We start from the raw sequence: 24848 nt of genomic DNA, 5'->3' as shown, positions 1-24848 counted from the left end.
GGGTAGGTCTGCGACTTCTGCAGTTCTAACAGTGGAACGGGTAGCTCCGGTGCCAAAAAGAAATGACACTTGGTGGTCATTTACCTGACCTTCTACAAATGGTCCACTCTGACCTACATCTGCGACTGAGCTAAGCACACAGTCTGCCTCCCCTCTCTGTCACTGTAATTGTGACATATCTGAATCAAAACTCTCATTATCAAACATTAGAAACTGTCCAATTGCATTCTGGTTCGGTACCTCGAATGCATATTTATTTTATTCAAGACATCTGAACCTGCTTGAATTTAGGATTACCGACGTTCTCTTGAACCATAGGGGCTTGTGGAACTGAAATCATTTTAACTTGGTTATGTACTGGCACATGCTGTACAGGCACATTTGCACTTTCCTTTGATTTCCTCACTGCATCTGGTTATTGTTTATCCTGTCGGGATTAAGCCTACACTTGTGCTTCCAATGGCCCACCTTGTTGCAAAGATGACAGAATAATTTTCCTCAACGTTGCCACATCAACACCTGTACTCTGATCAAATGGAACTCCTCGACCTCTACCCTGTGAAGTAACCATGTCTCCTTGAACATCTTGCAAACCACTTTGAAAACCTACACCGTGCATGCACTACACCACCATTTCCTGCAAACGATTGATCCTGAAAACCTCTCTGAGCTATCTTTGTCTTTGTCCAACATGAATTTCTTCTTAAGCTTTTTTTGTTTAATTTCCTGTTCATCACTACAGTACTTGACATATTTCAGAATCTCATCCAATGACTTTCTTTGACACCAAATCACATTCGCTGTATATGCTGACTAATCTCAGGTCTTAAACGAAGAACAAACTGCAAGATTAAAAATTCCGTAGCCTTCACCTCAAGTAACATTTGACCTGTATGCTACTGAAATGGTTTCAGCAACCTCTCATGATACTCCTGCACAGATTAATTCACCTATTCAACCTGATCCTGTTCAACCTGACATTATCCAAATCTTTTAGAGTAACTCTGCCGTTCAAGAAAGTAATCACCTCATTGTATTTTTCCATGACAGTTGGTGGTGGTGCACCAGTGCAAGAATGTCTTGGTGGTTCAGTATCTGGCCAATGAACAGCAATTTTGCACTCAGACCACAAATCATTCGGGACTACAATGCCGAATAATTTATTCAAATCAATCCATAACACCTTTGATATCTTAACAAACCTTTCGACTTGCATATACCATTCCATAGGATTTTCTCTCAATTCAGGAACTTTTTTGTAAATGATGCAAGATCTCCCCTACTTTGGGGCACATGAACATACCACCCATCTGGTATTTACTTCCATGGAAAAGACGAAGCTTGGTCATCATCTAAGGTCTCTAGAGGGAGCTTTTACTTTGACTCAACCGCTTCTGCTGATTTCTTTTTCTTTTCATGTTTCCTTGCCCACTTGATTTCAAATTTTTGAAAATCACTCCATCTGCTAACACATTTCACCAATTCATTAATATGCAATTGCATTCCTGAGGAACACATCATTTCAGTTGATTTGTCAACTACCTGTCTCCTGAAACTTTGTTACAATGGGGCACTTTTTGAAATATTGACATACTATTTATTTCCCAATTCAATCAAACTATCTTGTATTGTTGTGCTTGTCTTGTAATTTATTGGCACAAATAAATTAGTTTCTTGATACTGATTCACATGATCCAAATCCAAACACCATCTAATTACTTCTTCCAAATCTTCTTTTAGTTTTGTAATAATTAGGGGTTGCTTCCTTTCTGTACCTTGACTGGTACCCGGACTCTCGATGTTCTCGACTTTGGCATTTTCTCTAGCAGTTTCCTCAAGTTCTGGTAATACAATTCCACCTTCAATCAAGTTTGTCCTACCTTACATATCTTGTGTCTGAAAGACAATCCTCCCTCCCTCCAAAAGAGTCTGACTAGTCTGTGGTGGTATCAGTCTGAGAATTTTGTGAATTCTGAATAAATCCAGTTACCTTGTGCAATTGCCTTTGGGACAATGGATGTGAATACCTCTACCCATTGTGCAGTTATAACCCTAGTAACCGGTGCTAGTGCAGTCGCAAAAGCAGCCGCCACACTTGTAGGCATCACTGCTTGTACTGGTTCAACTTGTATAGAGGTATTGTTTGGTACAACGGGTTGAGCAGCAGGCTGTGTCACAATAATTGGTTGTGCTACACCTGGCTGGGTTACAGTCAATCTTTTTTTTTATTTTGATATGCATTTGGATCAACAGGAGCTGTAGCCACTGTTCCATTACCGGCTTTTGCTCCATCATCGCTAGTCCCAGCAATGTCTGCTCCAAGACCCACATAAGGTGATTGGCGTGCAGACAGTAATTCATCTAAGATATATCCTGAGGCAGCATCAGTATCTGATTTTGTTTCATTTTGCGTTTCTTTTACCTCTTTAATCATTTTCCTTTTAGGTTTTTCATGTTTTCCCGACTGCTCAATTTTCTCATTGGTAATTGCTGGATATAATCTAGCTCCCTGTACTACATTCTTGCATTATCTTTGTTATTGTTCATCCCAAATTCCATATGTGTAATTTCTCATCACCCTTTTTGTTAGTCTCTGGTACCTCTCTTTATCTCTGTTATGTGCCATCTTCTCCCACACACTTAGTGCTTCAAATTGAGTTGGTCTAGGAGGAGGCTTAATTTCACCAAGTGTTTCTCGTAATTTGTATATAAGTCTCAAATTGAATGTACCCTATCTGGGAAAGCTCAATGGACCCTCTTTGTCAGTGATCTTGCACCATTGGTGAAGCCATACACAGGTGTATAACCCTTCCATGATAATCATATGGTAAGCTGGTGTACCCTCAGTAGGTGCCTCTTCACCCTCATATACAGCAATAGTTACAACATCTCTCATTAAACTTCTAATAGCTTTGAAAAATTTCATGATTCTGATTTCAACGGTTAGCAAACAGCAAAATATAAATCTTCAGTGTTTTGATTCTGTTCTGTATACTTCAGATTTCAGTAAGCCCTTCTCCCAGTCTCAGTGCAGTTCTGTACACCAGACACCCAAAAAAGATGTTGACGCATAACAATGAAATCTGGACCAGCGGGAATTCAACTAATCAATTTAGTGTCACCTTTACGAATTAGGTTTCACCACACTGACTGGTATTAGTACAGCCTCAACAATTTATTACTGTCCCTATTTCAAAGTGCCGTTGACAAAGTCTCACGACCTACATCACAAATCATTGGCAGACCAGAATACCATAAATCAACTCTTAATTATCTGTCCTGGGATCTTTGACTATTACTTAGTTTGATAATCTCTTTATCTTCTTTAGCAAAAGTGCATAAGCATCAGCAGCCCATAAACAGGATTTTATAAGCTTCAGTTACACAGTCAATATGCATGCCTCACAATACATATTGTTTGAGCGAAACCACAATGATCAATAAGCAACAGTCCATTTCGACGCATAACCCCATTGATACATGCGCCCAAAACTGGAAATTCAGTGACCTGCAACCGATAACCGCTTCAGAAACCGCACTCTTTCAATCTTCAAGCTCAGGCTATGGACATTGGGAAATGGCCAGTTATCTACCTCTGGGATCTTTTTTATTTTTGCAGCTCCTCTTTTCCATCACCTAAAATCATCTACGGTACCTGCTACCAACTTTTTAAAGGGGTGCTATTGGGAATTCCTGTCTCTAATGATTAATCTTTTCCGTAAACATGAAGTTCCGCACCACACTGGGGCCAAGAGTTTGGACCTTTGAGGTAAGTAGAAATTAGTCAGAACTGCAAATCAAAAGTTTGTCATTTCAAAGATCATTGTATTTTTTAGGAGTCCATGAAGAGATTTTGATATATTTTTCAAAAGCTTTATTAAAAGTATTTTAGTAATTAAATTCTTTATTGGCATATCACAAGATTTTTAATATAAATATTAATGCAAATACAGAATAGAGCGTGAAGCTTGTTCTAGACGTTTAGCTCTATTCTAAGCTAAGGAGAGTGGAAAGAAGTATCCACAGAACTCATAAAGAGCTTTAAATTCTAGAGGTGAAAGCATAAGGTCTGTAGCAGAACCTCCCATAAAGAGAAGTTTAAGAAACTTAGTAGAGCTTTAAAGCAGCATAAATTCAAGTAAGAAATCAGAAGTATCTCCTAGAGTAAAACTGAGATGCATCAGCAAAGTGTCTTGAGTAAGAATATATCTGAATCAAAGGGATCTCAAGCAGGTCTAGGAAGTAGATCAGCTCTCTCTCTACTCTGGGAACACACATTTATGCAAAAATATGTATCAATAGAATGCAACAGTTTGTGGTGACTGGTGTAGATAACTCATTGTCAGCACCAATAGAAAACACTATCTTTGTGGGAACAGGACAGCTTCCATTGATTTAGCAAGACTAACAAGGAACATCCTCAACATAAGATACACATTTTCTGCAATTCATAACTCGACTGTCAATCCAACTCTTGTTCCCATTTCTTCTTTTTATAAGACAAAGCAAATCAAGCACATTTCTCTGAGATCACTTCCTTTTTCATATGCTTCTTTTGACAGAACGTATTCATAAAGAAACGATTTGTGAACATTAAACTAACATTTCAATACGTTTTTGTTTTACGTAGCTCAAATGGATAAGAGAATTAAAACATACCACATCCTGTTTTGTTCTGTTATTTCAAAAAGGCATTTGCATCATAAAAATATCTACACCTATGGCCATGACACAGGTCAGAGCAAAACAAAGAAAGCAAAAGAATATGAAAAATTTGTCAGTGTTTTAAGCTAAATGCACGTCTCTATGAAAATGCAATGTGCAAAGCCTTGTTTGGTTGGGGCGTGCATGACATATCATGCAGGTTAATTATGTTAAGTTTTAATTAGTGAAAACACTTCTGCATGCGTTTTAGTTGGTTTAACCCCAGGTTCTTTTGCAGCCCTTCCCAAGTGGGGTAAATATCCTAATGTTCTGCTGATCAAAGTTATTTCAGGTTTAGCAAACTATTATTATACCTATATTGTAAAGAGTACTGGACAGAAGTTCACCATGTCCTATGTCCTGGGTTTGTTTAAATCCTCCTGTTTGCTTGTTGTTGATCTGTCATTTGCAAATGCCAGATGGAGTTAAGCACTATTTACACACTGCAGGCACTATTAATCCTTTCCCCTCTTCTGTGTTTTAGGAGTGTCGTGAACAATCAATGTGAGGTGAAGATGTGGTCAGTGGTGCAGGGTCTAGTGAGCAACCAAATATGACTTTGGTTCAAACAATTTTTGTTGATCATAGAGTGTACTGTTTTAATTAATTTGTTCTTTGGCTACTCCTTACATAGAAGCCTTGGTAGTTTCTTGCAGAATTGTGTGATTTAACTTTCTGATCAAGTCTAATGGGTGCATCCAGATTGTAGGCTTACATTAAACAGTTGTTCTAAGCCTTACTTGAATCTATGGATGACTTTTTTTCAAGCTCATATTTAGCACCCCATTTGCACCATAGTACTTAGCTTTTGGTGCATTGGCATGTTTTGGGTTTCCTGCAGTCTGATTGATTTCTTTTGAGGTGTTTAATAATGTTCATTAGCCTTCTTTGTCACATTTGATTTGTCTAAAATAATTTCTGATCTCCCATTTGGTTTTTACCGTAAATGACTTATAAATGATTTATCCACATGTTTTGTCCATACTTACCAAGTGGTTTGTGAGAGAAACAATATGTGAAATTGAACAGGATACCCAGGGGACTAAGACCCCATATTTTCCCTACTTTTGATGATCTGAATCAGGACTTATTGGATAACTGGGAACAGGAACTAATTTCAAGTTCACTAAGATTAATGAATATTTTGATAGAGAACTCAGAGAGAAAGGTCACTAGATTACAAACAGATATCTGCTTTAGAAACAGAAATTAAGAATATGAATTTAGAAGAATCAACTGCTAAAAACTATAAGATCTTAAATGAGATTATTGATCAACATCAGAATGATATCACACAAAGAAAAACGCGCAAGCTCAGACGTGATGAATTAGATTACAAGAACGGCAGGATATTCACATTTTCTCACAGATATGATCACCTGATAAAAAGGGTTGAGCATATACAAACTCTGGATGTTGGTTCCTCATCATCCATAAATAGCGTTTCGACTAGTAATAGTGAAATGAGTGGGATATCTAACATATCTAGACAGGATGTCACAACACAACAAAGCACTCCTTCTTTTTTAGCGGAGGTGCAAAGGATAAGACAAGGTCAATGGGAAACAAATCGACGCAAGGTAGACCCCGGAAAACAAGGAGGGGCAGGAGAGGAGGAACTCACAGAGGGAAGAAAGGGAATGAAGACCAGATCATGGAACAAGGAGAAATAGGCAATAAGAGCAATGGTTGAATCAACATTATCAACCTTTCGAGTATGGAACTTACGACACATGACTTTACATTACTTAGCAGAGGTCTTGGATTTTGTCCAGGTGACTTCGGTGATTTGCAAAAGACAAAAATTGACTTCTTTAAATTCATTAGACGTTTAAAACTTAAAAAACATTTTGTCCACCATATTGACAATAGGGAAATGAATGTCCTCTCTGACATCAATAAGGATCACTACTCTCTGTCCATTAAGGATATTTATGACACAGCCACCTTATTGTCTATTACAGACTGCGAACAGGATCCCACCACTATATCTCAGATTCTAGCAGACCTTGATGTCCCATCAGATACACTGTATAGTGGTTTAAGGTCCAAATCGAGGTGGACACCCACACTCGCTAGTGGCAATTGCATTGATACATTCTTTAAGTTAGTTTGGCGCGATCTGAATGTTTTAGAGTCTAAGAAATATACTCAGCAATATTTTGGGTATCACAATTTGAGCTATGAGGAACGTACTAATTTAAGGCAACTACAGACACAAACAGATATAATGATTAGGGAGGCTGATAAAGATGGCAATATCGTGATCATGAATACCACAGACTACGAACAAGAAATTTATAGACAACTTGAGGATGCCACATGTTATGAAAAGATTGCTGCTGACCCTATTCCTGCACTTGCAAATAGGATCAACAAATTCTTGCAGGAATGCCTGGACCAATCTTTGTTAAGAGAGGATGAGTACATGTACCTTCGTGTCCTCAAGCCTAGAAATCCTTGTATCTATACATTACCAAAAATACACAAAAACCCTATTTCTCCACCGGGTAGGCCTATTGTTTCAGGTATAGGTGGCCCCACAGAGAGACTCTCGGAATATGTGGATATCTTTTTGCAGCCATTTGTGGTGAATCTGCCTTCTTATATCAAGGATACCAAGCACATATTGAGTATATTGGCAGACATTACTTGGGAATCAGGGATGACCCGAGTGACATTGGATGTTACTTCCCTCTACACAAGTATTAATCACGATTTGGGAATGTTAGCCCTACGTCATTTCCTTCATAGGAGACCAGCGAGTTTGTACGGGCACACTGATATGTTATTGAAAATGGTGGAATTTATTTTGAATAATAATGTTTTTTTATTCAAGAAAGATTGGTACTGCCAAAAACAGGGCGTGGCTATGTGATCCAGATTCTCACCAGCCTATGCTAACCTTTTTATGGGTTTCTTTGAACAGTGTCATTTGGAGCAAGGAGGGAAACACATGGAACACTGATATACTTTTTGGGGGCAGTTACATAGATGATTGTCTAATGATTTGGATGGGTGACACACAGAAACTTAATGATTTTATAACCTATCTGAACACCAATGATTTTAATATGCGATTTACCTCTGAGCACAGCACGACCAGCATTGCATTTTTAGATGTGGAACTTTTTATTCATGACAGTAAAGTTGAGAGTCGTCTCTATAGAAAAAGTATGGCATGTAATTCCATTCTACATGCGCAGAGTGCACATCCAATACATCAGATAAACTCGGTACCATATGGAGAAATGGTACGGGCGAGAAAGAACTGCAGTCTAGAGAGGGATTTTGTACAATGCATAGATGATATGGGAACTAGATTTAAATCACAGGGCTATCCTCCTCATATCATTGACAAAGCACGTGACAGGGTTATGCGCCTGAAAAGGACTGACACACTTAACCAAAAATCTAGACCGGGAGACAGCAATATCCGCTGCACAGTGAGTTACACGAAAACATCTGCACTACTGCGCAAATGTATGAATAGACATTGGCATGTACTAACAGCAAATCCTACTCTTAAGGGAGTGATCCCTGACACTCCGGCCTTTACATTTCGTAGGGGTAGAACCCTAAAGAACATGTTATGCCCCAGTTATCGCATTAGACACCAACAGGACAATTGGCTTACGAGTCGTAATGAAGGTTTTCACAAATATGGACATTACGGTATGTGCAGATGGGCTAAATCAGGCATTTCTACGTTTAAGAGTTCTACCGGGGACCAGTTTGATATTAGACGTAACAATACATGTGACAGTAATTTTGTCATTTACATGATCACCTGCAAATGCGGTCGTTACTATGTAGGCAGTACCATTAGGTCACTTAAAATTAGAGTGAGTGAACACTTTAGGGCTCTAAGACAGGACGATAACTGATACCCCATAGTGATTCACATGAGACATTGTTCCAAACACGGTCATACACAGGGGTTTGAGTTTTTTGGATTTGACCATGTAACTAAGGATCCCAGAGGAGGTAATAGGGAGCTGGCCCTTAGAAAACGTGAGTGCCATTGGATCCTGAAACTTAGAGCGGTAGAAGGGGGTCTCAACACAAACTTTGAAATGAAATACTACCTAGGGGATTAATGTGACATCTAGTTCATCCGGTTAACATGATCCATTATATTCTTATGGATGGATCAATAATGCTTATTAAAGGGTTCTGATCTAATGTTAGGTCAGAATGTGTAAATAGGGATAACAAGTACACCAAATGTTGACTATGATATATGGGAGTTGCCTACAAACATTGACTAGAAGTAGCTAGATTATATACTCCTTCGGTATTTCATATGGTTATATTATGTGTTTTGCTGATTGTCAATTTTAACGATGAATGTCGCTTATAGATGAAATTTCTTTTACTATGCAGGATGTGGAATAGTCATGATAAATGTGTGAAATGTCCTCACTTTAGTTACCTCATAGATTATTATTTCTTTTTCCCTGTCCCTTATAGAAAATGCCTGTTTCAGTTAAATTCCCTCTGTCCCTTAATCTTGTAGGAGGGGCTAATCTTAATCTTTGAAAGACGTATTGCTGAAATTTAATGTTGCTGTAGCCAAGTTCGGAGCACAGTGATAAATGTTTGTTAATATTTGAACTCCTTTTCACACTCAAGATGGCGCCCGCGCTGGGGACGCTAGTCCTTTTTTACTTTACATTTTTCAAATGTCTCCCCGAATGCCGGTGCTCCTTGCATTACTATGCACAGGAGCGCCGCGGGAGATCAGGAACGCGGTTCTCTGCATTTCGTAATGTTAGTTGAACGTGTGGGCCGGCTATTTTGCTGCATTCTTCCTGTACTCAAGATGGCGCCCGCGATGGGGACGTCAGTCTCCTTTACTTTCAGTTGCTAAGCGTCTGGAAGGACGCTATAAAATAAGGTCGTCCGAGTGCCGGTGTTCTTTGTGTTATCATGCACAGGAGCGCCGTGGGAGGACAGAAACGTGTTTCTCTGCTTTTCTGAGCTGAAGGTGAGCGAGTGGGCTAAACTGTAATTCTTTCAGTAGCATTTAGCAGAAGTTTTAGTTTGGGCTGGATTAACTTTAACACAATAATTGTTTATTTTTCAGTGAGCTATATACGCCATATACTAAGCAGAATGGCATACATTTTGATAGATAATATAAGAGGTACGTAGATTTTGCTGCAAATAATTTTTTTGAGTTCATTATTAGATATGTAGCATATTAGATTTGGCTCTGAGCAGGGTTTATTTTGGATATCTTTTTTATTTATTTTAGACACCTAGATATAGTTCACTTGTGATGGGGATTCCAGGAGAGCTTATTAAGCTTTTTAGATCTGAAGTCCCTTCAACTACTATGGAAGGTATGCCTGGGGATTTCTGGGTACTTTTCACAGCTTAGTACTGCGTTTGGCATTAGGAGGAGCTGTTAACGAAATGGCTTCCTTTAATTTTAATTAATTTTGACTCTTTTTTGACTGATTGGGACACAGTTTCTCTATTTTATATCTCATGTGAGGACATTCACGCGGGTGTCATGACTATCCTAATATTACTGATTTCCCTTATATTTGCTTGTTTTGCTATGAAATAATAGATGTAACACTTCTTGTTAATTTCTATTTACATGGTATCTCTCATGCCTGCTTTATGTCACGGATTATTAGCTTGTATTATGATGGCCTTCTGTATAATTTAATATTTCACTATGTATTGTGTCACGCAAAGTCACATATTTTGATAAGGTTTTCTCACAAAAGTCACAAGGTTAAGGATACTGGATGCTCAGTGGGACGAGTTCAATTATAATTAGGGTTACCATTTTATATTTCTTACAGCCCTGATGAAGTCTTTGAGAATATTTGTCTCATAGGACAAAACACGTGTTGGCTGTTGTTGAATTGTGGATATTGGTTTCCAAAAATGGTTATTGTTGCTCTAATGGATTTTGCATCTCAAGATTAAATTGAACCTTTGCCTACTATCCTGGTCCGACTTATAATTGATGGTTTATCAAGTCTTGACACATATGGAGGACTGAACTTTATTCATGAGTGCCCTGACATTTGTATGTTACCAAGTGGTGTGTGAGAGATGGTTTACATGCACATGGGAAAAGGTATATGGTCATGGACAAGCCGACACCTGTCTCTGTCTCCTCCTATTGATATAGTGTTCTGTTCATCCTGCACTTTTTTTTTAGATTAGTGATTTCTTAAATCATATTTGGGCACTCCCAGGTATTGATTGACCAGGATGTCAACGGGAGTGTCCTTCCTCTTGGATAATATTGCTATTGTACATCAGACACTTAAATTTTGATGTGAAAAGCACAAATTTGCTTCTTAGATGGCGTGGTTTTCATGGTACTATTTAGATGGAAGGTTACACAAACCATACAGTTGGATTTTTTTGGACTAAGCCTCCACTAATATTGTTTAATACAAAATAATCCTTGTAGCTTAGGCTGCTGTAGGAAAAGGAATCATGTGTATCCCTGCACAAGGAAAACAGTTTATTATGGTACAGGTTTACTTAACATTTTCAGTTGGACCCTAGTAATAGCAGTCCGGAGTTATACCCAAAAGTACAACGAGGCTCTAACAAAGTTAAACCTTTGTGGTGTTGAGGAGACACCTCATTAGAGCAATGAGAGGACAAAAGATGCTACTAACCACTGTCTGCTGGGCTTCTCATGATAGGTGGTTGCTCACGGGGAGAAAGGAGCCTACACATGTAATGTGGGATATTATGGTCACACGTTTATGCAGTGTCCAAATAATCACTTGTGACTCCCAATGACTAACCCGGATGCTAAGTGATCTATACAGGGAGTCAGAACACAGGGTTGAATAAAAACATATTGGGTAATGTCTGTTTGTTTCAGTACATTTTGCAACCATATTAAGCATCAATAAACTAAGGACATGTTATGACCAGTAGTTATGAAGGGTGACATGTTTCATTGCTAATTCGTTTATGGCAGCTTCATCAAGACCAGAGGACAAACCCCCCAGTGTGGATGTCTCCTGTGTACACCTGAAAAGTAAACAGAAAAAAAAAAATTCCTGGATGGCAGCTTTTTAAGAACAGGAACAGACTAGGACAGTGCACTGTTAAAAGAGAATTGTTGGACACCTGTATATTTACCTAACTCAAGAAGGTTTCTCATATCAGAATCAGATATCACAGACAGTGTAGTTTCATTTTGATGGGACTGTGATTCACGGACCGAGTGCTCCAAAGAAAGCCAAGGGGATTGCAGCACATACTGAGATAACATGTTATGTAAGCATTCTGCTATTAATAATTTTGGAGTTACCTGTGTTATTCAGAATCTGGTCTCTAAATACTCTATCATAGAAAGTGCTTTGTCGGATTCACTTATTACATATGAAAGAAAATATTTCATTAGCACATAGAGGAGTTAAAAAGTCTGTGTGTGTATACACTGGTCATTTTCTATTAATATGCCTCTTTCTATAAGGGCTGAGTGAGCCTCCTCTATTTTATTACTTGGTGATTTACTCAATTGATTGTATGCCTGTTATTGCAGGGAAACAGAAATAAATAAAAACAGGACTAGTCTTGGCAAGGCAAAAGCAGGTTTACTGTCATGGTAGGGAGAGTAGCTATCCTCACACAGGGAAACAGTTGGTCTTAAAATGCTGTTCACAGACAGCCCCTTATATAGTTACGTTAACAGGTTTTTTTTTGTGTTTTGTTTTACAAAAGGTCAAATAATAGGTTACTCAACAAGTACATGTTTGTTACAAGAGGACCACATCACCTGTGTCCTCAAACTCCTAACCTTTTCTCTACACATTCTTCATTGTAATTCTAACGATGCTTAACAAACCATTTATTTGCTTTTTTCATATGCATGTGTATGCATATGGGTTTTATTGCTCTGCTCCCAAGATGTCTTATCATATTCTGTGTGCACTTGGCTAATTCTATCTCCTGTCCACATTCTTCTAGTCACGTTTTCAATTCACCAAGAACAAAGAATACATGTTTGTTTTCTGTGACCATAAATTTCTCTAAGCTTGAAAAACACTGGTTTTCCTTTAACACCTTGCTGATCATGCACTCTGTTTTTCAGTGAACTCTTCACCTGTCTTGCATCATTGTGGAACTTAGGCCTGCACTGTTTTTTCACCATGTATAACTCTAACACTCTATTAATGTATGTGATGCAGCTATTTCACATTTCGTTTCCTCTCTAACATCCCCCCTCTAGTTGCAGTCCAACTGCTGGCTCTAATCCTAAGTCTGCATTTGGCACTAGATGATATGTAGTGCCCTGAGCATCTACAATTTGGGTAGGTGTCCTAACTCTAAACCTCCCCCCTCCTTTGTACTGATCCTTCTACAACATGCTATAATTAATTGACTACCACAGCATATCAACAGTTTCACAAGGGCTGGTACTAAAGCTTTTAACAGTCCTAACATCCAGGATGGTAGTAAAGCAAATATCCCACTAAACCAATTATCCAGGGCACCTCCTTCATCTACCATTTTCTTCTGTAGATTATGCAAAGCTTGTATAGCCTCTGACAAAGTTCCATTGTCTGTGTTATTTGCTGGGACATAGGTATAACAAGCAGTTCCTATTCAGGCACAACCCCTCCTTCCATTGCTGCCGTAAGGTCAAGTACAAAACAGTGCTGCATAACCATCATTCTTATGCCACGCAGCACTACCTTTATAGCATTAAATCCATCTTTCATAGTATTGATTGTCTTCAGAAGTCCCATCTAGTTATTTGTAGCCATCAAGCAGTTGCTTTTGCCTGACCTAATGGCAAAATACTTCTGAAGAGTAACTGAGCATCATTAAACAACCTGTGCTCTTGGGGAACACCCGTTCAAGTAGTAGTGCCATTATATTCTGAAGCTCTTCTCCTTCGGTGATGATGTAACAAAATTGACGGCTCAGGAGGTGTTCATGTAGCATAGAAAGGTTGATATTCTATCCTACATTAACTGTGCCATTTTCTCTGAAACATAAAGTAACAGACGTTAATCTCATGACTGTTTGAGGCGTGGGGGATCACATCACAAATCAAAAACATAGCAGTCAACGTAGCATCACAGTGAACACGTGGTTCTGCTTTAGTCCATTAGTAACAAGCATTTGCAATGCAGTAGGTCTCGCATATTTCAAACAAGTTAATTGCCATCTTTTGACAACAGCGCCTATGAGCAACAACAAAAGAAAACATGAGAACAAACTGAGAAAAGACGACTTGACAAAATAAAATACAGTGAGCTTTAAAAAATAAAACTTTGCAATTGTGTGCCTGCTGGGCACGTTTTTGCCAGTCACACACCTTATGTTTGCGGGGCACTTCAATTTAAAAACAACAAATAGTGCCCGTCCACTGCTCCCAACATGATCGAGGTACTAATTAAGTTGCATCAAATAGTGCTTGATTCCCTGCTCCACACAGACAAATGGAACTGATGGCATGCCTTGACTAATTACGAGGCTGTAAGGAAGAGTGCCAGGCAAGCCAACAAATGGTGAGCGACAGTGGGCTCCAAGCCCTGTACTAAAAACAGCAGAGTATTGCAAGCGAGACACATGGGCTAGTGCATGTGCTTGCAGGCTCGACCCTAAAAAGGACAAACCACGTATGAGATAGAGGTAGTTAGTTGTACCTGTCCATCATGTCCACAAAGTCGAGATGGGGAGCCTTAAAAGAACCTTATTGTTATGGTATGATAGAATTTGCCACCTTCAATGTGGAATTTGGAGAAAATTGTTGACAAACAATACATTTATTAATGTACATGGTAAGCATATCATACAAATTGGGACCAAACCATTTTGTTGTATTTGCATAGACAAATGTTCTCTCGAGATATGGGCTGGTAAGTGCAGTTCATCAAGAGCTATCATAAGTAAAGCCTGAGGCATCACTGGTTTACCTGTAGATATCTGCACAGTCATGCGCATCTTCCTCAGAGTCTAATATAGGATGAGCAAAAAATGTCTCAAGATTCACCATATGACACTTCTTAAACTTCAAAGATGGTAGTGACAGTATCACTTTGTACCCTGATACTCTGTGTAATTAAAGTAGTCTTAGCCTTCAGAATAATAGCATGCATGTTCTGCATAAAGGGTTAAAGATGCCCCCATGACAATGGGGGTACTCTTCTGTACTGCAAAGGATGCAGTGGCGAGATCTTGCTCACAGAGATAATGTCCTCTCATCACTGAATCCAACTGGCCACTAAAGTATGCAGTGGGTTTATGTCCTGGGGATATTTTCTGCATAAAGACAGCTGTCCCCACTTGAACCTTGCAATGACAAAAGAGAGAAAACTCCTTGATGTAATCAGGAGTCCCCAAAACTGGGGCATTCGTTAACTCATTTTTCAGTTTTCGAAACGTCTCTCTCATTTTTGGTGACCACGTTATCTTATCATTCCTGTCTTTCACCTGTTCAATAGAAGTCAGCAAGGGTGCTATTAAAGTGCTGTAATCAAAGACCCATTTTCTCACATAATTACAGAGAATGAGAAAAACGTCTGCATTCCCTTAACAGTTTCTGACTCAGGAGTTACTCGTTTTCCAAAAGCTGACAATAACTGTCCTAAGTAATGGACCTCCTCCTGACAATACTGAACTTTGTATTGCTCTACCTTGTATTCTTTCTGTGCAAGAGTAACCAAAAGAGATATAGTATCTTTCCTACGCTGTTGTTTGTAGGGCTGCAAATTAATGTAATCTACATTCTGCAACAATGTACTGTCACACTGAAAGTTTGACAGATCATTTTTCCCCCTTTTGAAAATACTAGGGGATTCACTATTGAGAATACAAATACTGAGTCCTGTGATAGGAGAACACTATCAAATAATGACTGTCTGGATGGGGAGGGATGCTAAAGAAAGCATTCTCGAGATCTGAGACAGAGAAAAAATTTGTGTTCTGAGGAATATTTGTCAAAATAATTAAAGGGTTGGGAACAATTGAAAATTCTGGTTCTACTACATTATTCAGGGGATGCAGATCTTGAACTGTACGCCAAGTATCACCTCTGGAATTCCTGAACGGATAAATTGGGGTGTTACAGGGAGACAATCCAGGGCAAATTACTCCTTGCTTTAGCAACACCTGTATAGTAGTGTGATGCTCTCATATGCTTCTTTAGAAAGGGGATAGTGTCTCACCCTAAGTGTAGGATAGCACCTTTCTTTAATGTAATTCTGAATGGAATAGCAGTGTGACTAAGACCTACGTCAGGGGGACTCTTAGTCCATAAGGTGTCTCGTACTTGGGAAAGATCTGCATCCTTAACAGAATCAAAAGCTTTGCCTGCTGGAGCATCCTTACTTCCAATATAGTCCTTAACGGTATGATATCCAGAAAGACTATAACCGTTTTCTTAGAATCATTATCTAACAATTGATCATCCAGTATTTCCTTAACCCTTTTACCTGTCTCAATGAATATAACACCTGCCCCTAAGATATGGTTATGATCACAGGCTATTAGAGCACCGTAGGTTTGCAGTATCAACTCATTGTCAAGTTTCCAAGAATCTTGGCCTTGTCATTGGAAAAGGAACTCTCTGGGTGACTGAACCTGCCTTCCCAATAACTCTTGTGTTTTTGCTATTAATGTGTATACGTCTATGGTAAACGTTTCTTCATTGATGAGTTGAGCTCTAATTTGTTCTCCAGTAGAAGAATCTATTGTTACAGCCACTATCCTGGAACGAGGAACTCCAAGAGTAGAACAAATCAGAATACCATAAGGCTCAACATAACTTGTCATGTTTAATTTAGCCGTAAGATCTCTCCCCAATAGATTAGATTGGGCAGCTGAACAAAATAGTAAAGAGCCGTCAATGTACCTCCCTCCTTTTTCTCTTGTTCAGTAAACGGAACCCTCATTACCACGCCAGAGAGTCCTTGTGTGTCCATCGATCCATTAGAAATTGGAAGGTCGTCCTCTTTAATCCAAGATCAGGTTGCTCCTTTGTCTATGAGAAATTCATACCTCTTATTATTGATAGCTACAGTCATAGTGGGTCCTCATCAGGCCTGTGTGTCACTGACGATACTGGACACATGGGACTTCTCTGTGAGCATCTTCATTGCGTATATCCCTCCATGTAATTTGTTTGGAAGGGGTTTCCTCCCCTTACAATCACACCTCCCTGTTCACTTTGAGGTGAAGTTGCCATTGGGGGTACTTTGCAGCTTTGCTGTGGCGGCATTTGTTGTACGTGAGGCATTATTGGTTGCTGCACATTTTGTGGTGGTGTTTGAGGTACATATATTATTTGCTGGTTGGATTGCACTACTGTTTTCCCTGGCTGGCTGTAAGCCGCTATCCTTCCTGTAGGAAAGTACCCTCTTTTTGGCATGGTTACCCCCCACTTTTTGCATGCTGTCAGTGTCTTTTTACTGTGTTCCCTGGGATTCTGCTAACCAGGACCCCAGTGACTGCACTCTTCCTCCAAACTTGGTTGTTTGGGACATAACACACCCCACATTTGGCATATGGGTGCCCCCATATAAGTCCCTAGTACATGGTACCCACAGCATTGGGGCACCAGGGGTTCCCCACGGGCTTCAGCATGTATTATGTCACCCATGGGAGCCCATATTAAATGTGTCTGTAGGCCTGCCATTGTAGCCTGCTTGAAAAGGTGCATGCACCCTTTTACTTGAGGTCACTGCACCAGGTCACTGTAAGTCACCCCTATGGTAGGCCCACCTAGCCCAGAGGGCAGAGTGCAGGTACCTGTGTGTCAGGGCACCCCTGCATGAGCAGACGTGCCCCTACGAACTCCAGCTCCATTTTCCTGGACTTCGTAAGTGTGGGGAAGCCATTTTACCTGGTTACTGGACACAGGTAACTCACTACCTGTGTCCAGCTACATAATGGTAACTTCGAACCTGGGTATGTTTGGTATCAAACATGTCGGAATCATACCCCAATACCTTTGCCAGTATTAGTTGTATGATTCCAGGCACTCTGGGGGTTCCTTAGAGGACCCCAGCTTTGCTGCTCCCAGTTTGCAGGGTTTTCCCAGGCAGCCCGCGTTGCTGCCATCCTTCAGACAAGTTTCTGCCCTCCTGCTGCTTGACAGCTCAAGCCCAGGAGGAGAACAAAGCATTTACTTTAGGAGAGGGAGGCAACACCCTCTCCTTTGAAAATAGGTGTTACATGACTTGGGAGGGGTAGCCTCCCCAAGCCACTGGTATGCTTTGAAGGGCACATGCCCTCCTGGCATAAACGGTTTGCAACAGTGCCAGTCAAGGGACAACTGGTCTCTGCTCTGGCGCGAAACTGGACAATGGAAAGGGGAGAAACCACTCCCCTGTCAATTACCACCCCAGGGGTGGTGCTCAGAGATCCTCCAGGCTGCCACTTGATTCTGCCAATAGAATGGGCAGCTGGACAGAATAGTAAAGATAATATAGTGGCAGATGGCAAGATGGCAGAGGCCTCTGGTAGCATCTGAGTGGCCAGGACATGCAGGTGACAGCACAGCCCCCTCCTGATAGGTGGTCACCAAGCTCGGTGACCACCCCCTTTCTGGGCTATTTAGGGTCTCCCTCTAGGTTGGGTCCTCAGATTCGACGTGCAGGATTCCAGCAGGATTCCTCTGCAATGTTTACTTCACCATCTGGCCACTGGAACTGCAACTGGAACCGACAATCTGCATCCACAGCGACGAGACTGCTTGCAACATTGTTTCCACGGCTCCTTCCAGCAACTGCAACATTTTCCTGGCTGTGCATCCTCTCTGTGCGACAGGTCTTTAGTCTACACAAGAAGCAAGAAGGAATCTCCCTTGGAGTGAAGAAGTCACTCCCCTGCATCCACAGGCACCAACTGCAATGACGACCGGCTGCATGGATCGCCTCTCTTCCAGAGATCCTGCATCACAGGTCGTGGTCTGGATTGGTCCCCTTGGTCCTCTCTTTATCAGCTGTCCAACTTGGGAGACAGTAAGCCCTTGCCTCTCCACGCAGGACAGTACCCCCTTGCGCCGCATCTCTTGCAGCTACTAAGGCTTGTTGGCATCTCCTCCAAGGGATCTTCAGGCTCTGTGTAGCCCCAGCACTCTTCCCTGGGACGCTCAGCCCTCTGCATGCTTCTCCAGCAACGTGGGACTCCTTTCTAAGTGTGCTGCGTAGGCCTCACCGCAACTTCTGTGCTTGTTGCCTATGGGGGGTGCCTCCTCTTCCCGTGACTCTTCTCACTGCTGAGGGTCACCCAGGACTCCCCTCCTTGGGTTGAGTCCTCCTGGACCTTGCTGGTCCCCGGGAGCTCCGCATTTCTTCTTCCACAGCATTTACCTTTGCCAAGGCTTGTTGGTGGCTTTTTTACTACCCTGACGGACTGCGATCCTTCTTCTGGCGTGGGATGTCGACTGGGTCACTCCAGGAATTCTTCAGTTGCTCCAGGGCTGCACTGCTGACTGTCTTGTCCACCGTCTACATGGTACTGCATCCACCAATGGGTGGGTCGTGGCTCCTGCCACCACCGGACACTCCAACGTGAACTGGACTTGGTCCCCTTCCTTTACAGGTCTTCCTCTACCAGGATCCTCCTTTGGTTTCTTGCAGTCTTGTTTTGCATTATCCTTTTCTGAAGTACTTTTGGTGGGTTTGGGGAGAGCCAGGTACTTCTTTTCTCCTAGTCGCTGGGGCGCACTCTGTTACTTACCTTGTCGGTTTCTTAGTTCCTCCAGCTCCCCTCTACCGATTCCAATTCCTTGGGTGGGGGCCTGACTTTCTCACTCCACTTACATAACACATGGTTTGATGCCCCCCTCCTCCGGCCTTCAGTGCTTACTATTGTTTTCATTGTTTCCTATTGCGTTTTATGCTAATCACGGACTCCTAATGTGTACATAATAGTGTGTTTACTTACCTCCAGTTGGGGTATAGCCATTCCTGGGGACCCGCCCTAAACTGCACAGCCAGTGGCTCCATCGCTAGTGCGAACAGAAGTGGTGACAGTGGGCAACTCTGTCCCGTGCCTCGTTCAATGTCAAATGTATCAGACGCTATTGCCCCAGTGCGTACCCTTGCCCATGGTGTCGTGTACAGTAGGCACATCCATGACAGGAAGCTCGGTCCAATGCCCATTCGGGACAATACCTCCCACAGGTAGTCCCAAGACAGAGTATCAAATGCCTTTTCAATGTCCAAGGCAACCAGGGCAGCACGAGCAGCAGAGTCACGTGTTTCATGCATCACGTGCAAAAGCCTCTGCAGGTTCATATGAGTTCCCCTCCCCAGCATGAATCCGCACTGATCCTTGTGCACCAGATGGGTAACCACACGACTTAAGCGCATTTCTACTACTTTACCAGTAATTTTACATCTACATTGAGCATGGACAACTGCCTATAGGAGCCTGGGTCAGCAGGGTCTTTCCTTGGTTTCAGTAGCATGACTTTCAATGCTTCCCTCATATGTGTTGGCATTGTACCCTCCCTATGGGCCTCACAAAGAGTCTCCAGCAGTCTAGGAAGGACAGATGCAGAGTATGTACGGTAAAACTCAACCGGTAGGCCATCGGGCCCGGTGCTTTTCCATAGGGTATAGCCCCTAGGGCCTCCTGCAGCTCCTCCAACGTGATGTCCTCTTCTAGCTTCTCGGTCTGTGATTCCGCTAATCTAGAGAGCTGAATGCCATCCAGTTACTCGCCCACCTGGTGACTATCCCTCATACCTAGGCGAGGTGTATATGCTCTTCAGGTGATCCAGCAGGAGTAAATTTACCCATGTTTGTCCTAACAACAGTTCGCCAGTCGGCCCATGAAGTGACAGAATTATTGATGGGGGTCTATCGCGCTAAGTAGCCAAGCTAGCATACGTCCCGAGCGCTCTCCCTCTCAATGCAATTGCCATCTATAGTCCTTGCACACATAGTTGTCCAGCCTATCCAAATGGCCCCTATTCTCCTATGTACCTCATGCCAGCTGGCTTCGTCCACAGGACTGTTGCCTTCTCGGCTTTGGAGCGTAGTCAGGATAACCTCCTGCTGTGTGACCTCTCGTTCCAGTTTCTTTCTAATGCCATAGGTTTTACCAAGGCTTTCACCTCGTGTGACGACCTTTAAGGCCTCCCATTCTACTCCACGCGTCTTGGTCCTGTTCTCCTTAAAATATCCTTTCACTACTGTCTATAGGTCCCCCCTATATTCCGGGTCTCCGAGCAGCTCAGGCTGCATTCGCCACAGTGGGATCGCTGGCCTGGGGGCATGGGTCTCACACTTCAGCACCAGGGGGGCGTGGTCTCATAGAAACCTGACCTGGTAAGCCGCCCGCCGGACATCTAGGGTGCCGTCATTCACTAACAGAAATCTATCCACCTGCTGTAGGCCCCATGGGCTGGTGTGTAGCTGGAGTACGCTTTAGACATGGGGTGCAGTTCCCTCCATATATAGACACACTGCAAGCTATTCATGACCTCGCAGAGCTTGGCAGTCATGTGGGGCTTTGTGCCCAGTTTCGGTGGGTATCTGTCTAAAGCACCATCTAAAACACAGTTAAAATCCCCTGCCCGAGAATGGGCATCCTGATGTAGTGTAATAGTTCTTGCTCCAGATTTTTAAAGAACTCTGCTTCATCAGAGTTGGGGGCATATATGTTTAGGATGCAGAGTTCACACCCATAAAAATTCCTGTGTAAGAGTACATAGCAGCCCATTACATTTGCAGTTAGCCCCTTTAGTTGGAATGGTACCCCTGCGGCTAACCATATCGACACCCCTCTAGAGTAGAATGAATATGTAGGTGAATATAACTGTCCCCTTCATTTTTTCTGTAGTTTTGGTGCTTCAGTGTCCGTCAAGTGCGTCTCTTGCAGGAGGGCAATGTGTGCACCTTTTGGTCTAAGGTATGTGTGTATTCTGTAGCACTTCACATAGGAGATCACCCCCCTCACGTTCCATGTGATGATACGCATTAGTTCACCCATCTCAATCTACCCAGGTCAGTAATCGCAGCCTCCTGTGACCCCTCCACTCAGTGAAGGCCCCCTCTGGACCCCCCCACACACCGGCCAGGCGCAAGTATGGTAGTACAGCTCTCTCTCCACACCCTGTTGCATTGTCTGCCTCCCCAGGTAAACACTTCCAAACAACTAGTGTCTTCCCAAACCGTGTGTGAGTTCAGCTGTCCCTTCCAGGGGAACCTAGAGGGTCGGGGTGGGGGGGGGACCAAGCATTCTGTCCCCTCTCGATAGCGAAGAGCAGCTCTAGATGTCGCTGGCTGGCGCACAAGTGGTTCTCCAGCACCCCTCCTGCAACCATCCAGTCTGTACCCACACTGTTCCCAATTGTCAAACCTATAACAATACAGTGAAGATCATAGAAGAATAAGAGGTAGTAGCCTCATAGAGGGGAGTGAGAGGTAAGGAGAAGACAGTCCCAGCTAAAGTGGGGAGCTCAGCCTGTCTTAGCGCCCCATCCGCATTCGTTATTGCTTCCCCAGAGCCCCGCCAGCCCCCAGCGCAGGTAGGAGCGGACAGAAGTGGAAAAAAAGGGGGGCAGGGGTAAAAGAGGGGATGGATGGAGTCCACGTTCTCTGAGCACGGCAGTGCGCCCAGGCCACAGTAGTGCGTGGGGTGGGGGAAGCAATACGCAAGGCACAAGGAGAGGCCACATCGCCCACTTTGGCTTTCAGCCCATGCTCCCACATTGTCTGTTCCACATGGACTTCGGTCTCGTGTCTCCTTCACAGCCATGATGCGCAACCTGCGCGGCGACCATCAGGTGTTGTTGCCATTGTCAAAGTCTGGGGTTGGATCCTCCTCACCCCGTGGTGACCCAGTTCGTGAGGATGTCACTGAGGTGACAGACTCCACCAGTAGTCTAGCCTCCTCTCGCTCCTGCCTCTTCCGCTCCAGACTCAGGGTGCCATCTGGTCGTACTATCACCCTGACATCTGGGATGGTGCGGCAACGTCTGTTTTTCCTGTGCACGGTGGCCTGTGAGCCCCCGGCCCCCCAGTTATCCTTGCGGCCTCTTCCATGGGTGGGTCTCTGGTGGAGCGCTCATCCCCTCTGAGTTCCAGCCAGCCCATCCCCTCTGAGCTCCAGCCAGCCCCAAGCTGCTTCTTGTGTTTGGAAAAAGTGCAAGCGGCCTGCATGTAGGACCTTCAGTTTGGCTGGGTATGACGGCAAATAGGTATACCCCATTTCTTTTAACTTTTGTTTATCAACTCCATATGATTGTCTTTGGAGCTGGACTGCCCTCGTGTAGTCTGGAAAAAAGCGTATAGTGTGGTACTCGTATGAAGGGTCGCCGTGTTTGCGTACTTCCTGCAGGATAATGTTGCGGTGTCTGTAATTGAGGATCTTGGCAATGATTGTTAGGGGGGAGCACCCGGAGGCGGCGGGGGGAGGAGGGCCATATGCACCTGGTCCACTACAAACACAGACGACAGGGTGGCGGTAGGCATTGACTTTCTGATCCAGTCCTCTAGGTAGATCTCCGGGGACTTCCCCTAAGCCCCGTCTGGAATCCCACAACTTGCAGGTTGCATCAACGCAACCTACCCTCCACGTCGTCAGCCTTCGCCTCCAGCCTGTGCGTTTTAGCTTCAAGGGCAGCCACTGTGGCCTTCAGGGTGTCCATGTCCGTCTGCATGCCATTCACCTGCTTCTCAGTTGCCACAGAGTGCTCTGCCGTCACCCTCAATTCAGCTCTCAACAGGTTAACATCCACTGCCATGGCGGCGATCTGCACCACCTGACCCCAGGCCTCAATGGCTGCCAGGATCTGGGCCCTCGTGTGTTCACACCTTATCCGTAGGTCCATTAGGATCTCTCTGCGACTCCCACATACCCTGCCCCCGCACCCTGCACACTCTGGGCCATGAACTGGTCCATCATTGTCTGCAGCGTACCCTTGGCTGTTCTGGCCTTACCCATATTGCGCGAGGCCCACTGTGCTAGCCTCGGCCGAGCCCTCTAAGCGTCCAGTAATCATGATGTGGGCAGTATGCGCTATTTTCCTGAGCGATGCGCTTCCTCACGTTTTCAGAGCCTCATGGCACCACACCTTCCAGGTGGGGTTGGTGTCCATCGTGGCCCAGGGGAGCTCTACATGTTCAGTCAGTGCAGGTGGTCCGGCCCCCAGCAGTGTTTCCCCCATCTCTGCCACCAGCGCTGTAGCCCTGTGGTCCGTGTGCCAATGCGCAGATGGGGCTAAGGGGGTTGGCCCCACTGAGTCAGAAGAGGGTGAGGGGGAGGCACAGCCATACCCGCAGCACAGGCCCGGGACTACCTCGTTAGGCACCGCCATCTCGGCACGTGCCAGTGATTACAGCCACCATGTTAGGGTCATGCGCACATCCTCTGCCTCGGAAGTTCAGCTCAGCTCTCGGCAACTGTGCCTTCCTCCAGCACCTCGCCCCATCTCCCCAGCCCGTCTCCGAGACCGCTGGGTCCGGTGGGGGGCCTCGGCTGCAGGATTCGGATGGATTCTGTAGCCAGGGCCGGGAGCACTCAGTTAGTGCGACCGGTCGTCCATCTTGTTGGCCACGCCCCCCAAGTGATCTGATAGTTACGTTTGGGTTGGAGCCATGAGTGTTTTCTTTGTCTATGTAGCCCATTAATGCCTTTTCATTTCATTACTTGCCAGCTCTGTGGTGAATATAGAACTCACAAGCTAGTCGTTTTTTGTTCTGGAATTGAGAGTGTAAACTCAAAAGCATTGTCACACTTAATAAGGTCTTGCCCTAGTAGTTTTTTCGTGCATTATTAACCTTAATTGGGGTACAGGTCCTCCAAATGTGGCTTTAGTTTTATGCAACATCTCTCTTCAGGGGTGGCTTATATAAGTGCCTCTTTGTACCACAGTAACATTCCTCCTGACGTTTGGCCACATCCCAGTGACTATAGTTGAAATTGTAAGGCAGGGCAAGTGCCTTCACGTATCGAAATCTAACGAGATATTTCACTTGAGCAGTACTTGTGGTTTTAAGGTTAGTGAACACATTGTGTACTGGTATCTTCAAGCATATTCATTTCTAGAGAATGAAGATGAATGAAATACCATATTGAGAAGTACACGGGTACTTCAATAAACAAGACAGCTCAGGGTGCACAGAAAAGGACCTGGAGACTGGTAGCGATCTACAGGCCCAGAGAGGGGCAATGTAAAT

The 24848-nt window shown here is 43.4% G+C and overlaps 1 protein-coding gene across 2 annotated transcripts in view; it reads left to right on the top strand.

Moving 5' to 3' along the window:
- ARHGAP26 (Rho GTPase activating protein 26) overlaps positions 1-24848 on the top strand; it is a 1945875-nt gene that overhangs the window by 565873 nt on the left and 1355154 nt on the right. The gene's annotated exons all lie outside the window — the stretch shown is intronic.

The sequence above is a fragment of the Pleurodeles waltl genome, chromosome 7, assembly GCF_031143425.1.
Source record: "Pleurodeles waltl isolate 20211129_DDA chromosome 7, aPleWal1.hap1.20221129, whole genome shotgun sequence".
Lineage (NCBI taxonomy): Eukaryota > Metazoa > Chordata > Amphibia > Caudata > Salamandridae > Pleurodeles > Pleurodeles waltl.
Note: the sequence above shows the minus strand (reverse complement) of the source record. Positions and strands in the feature narration are given on the sequence as shown.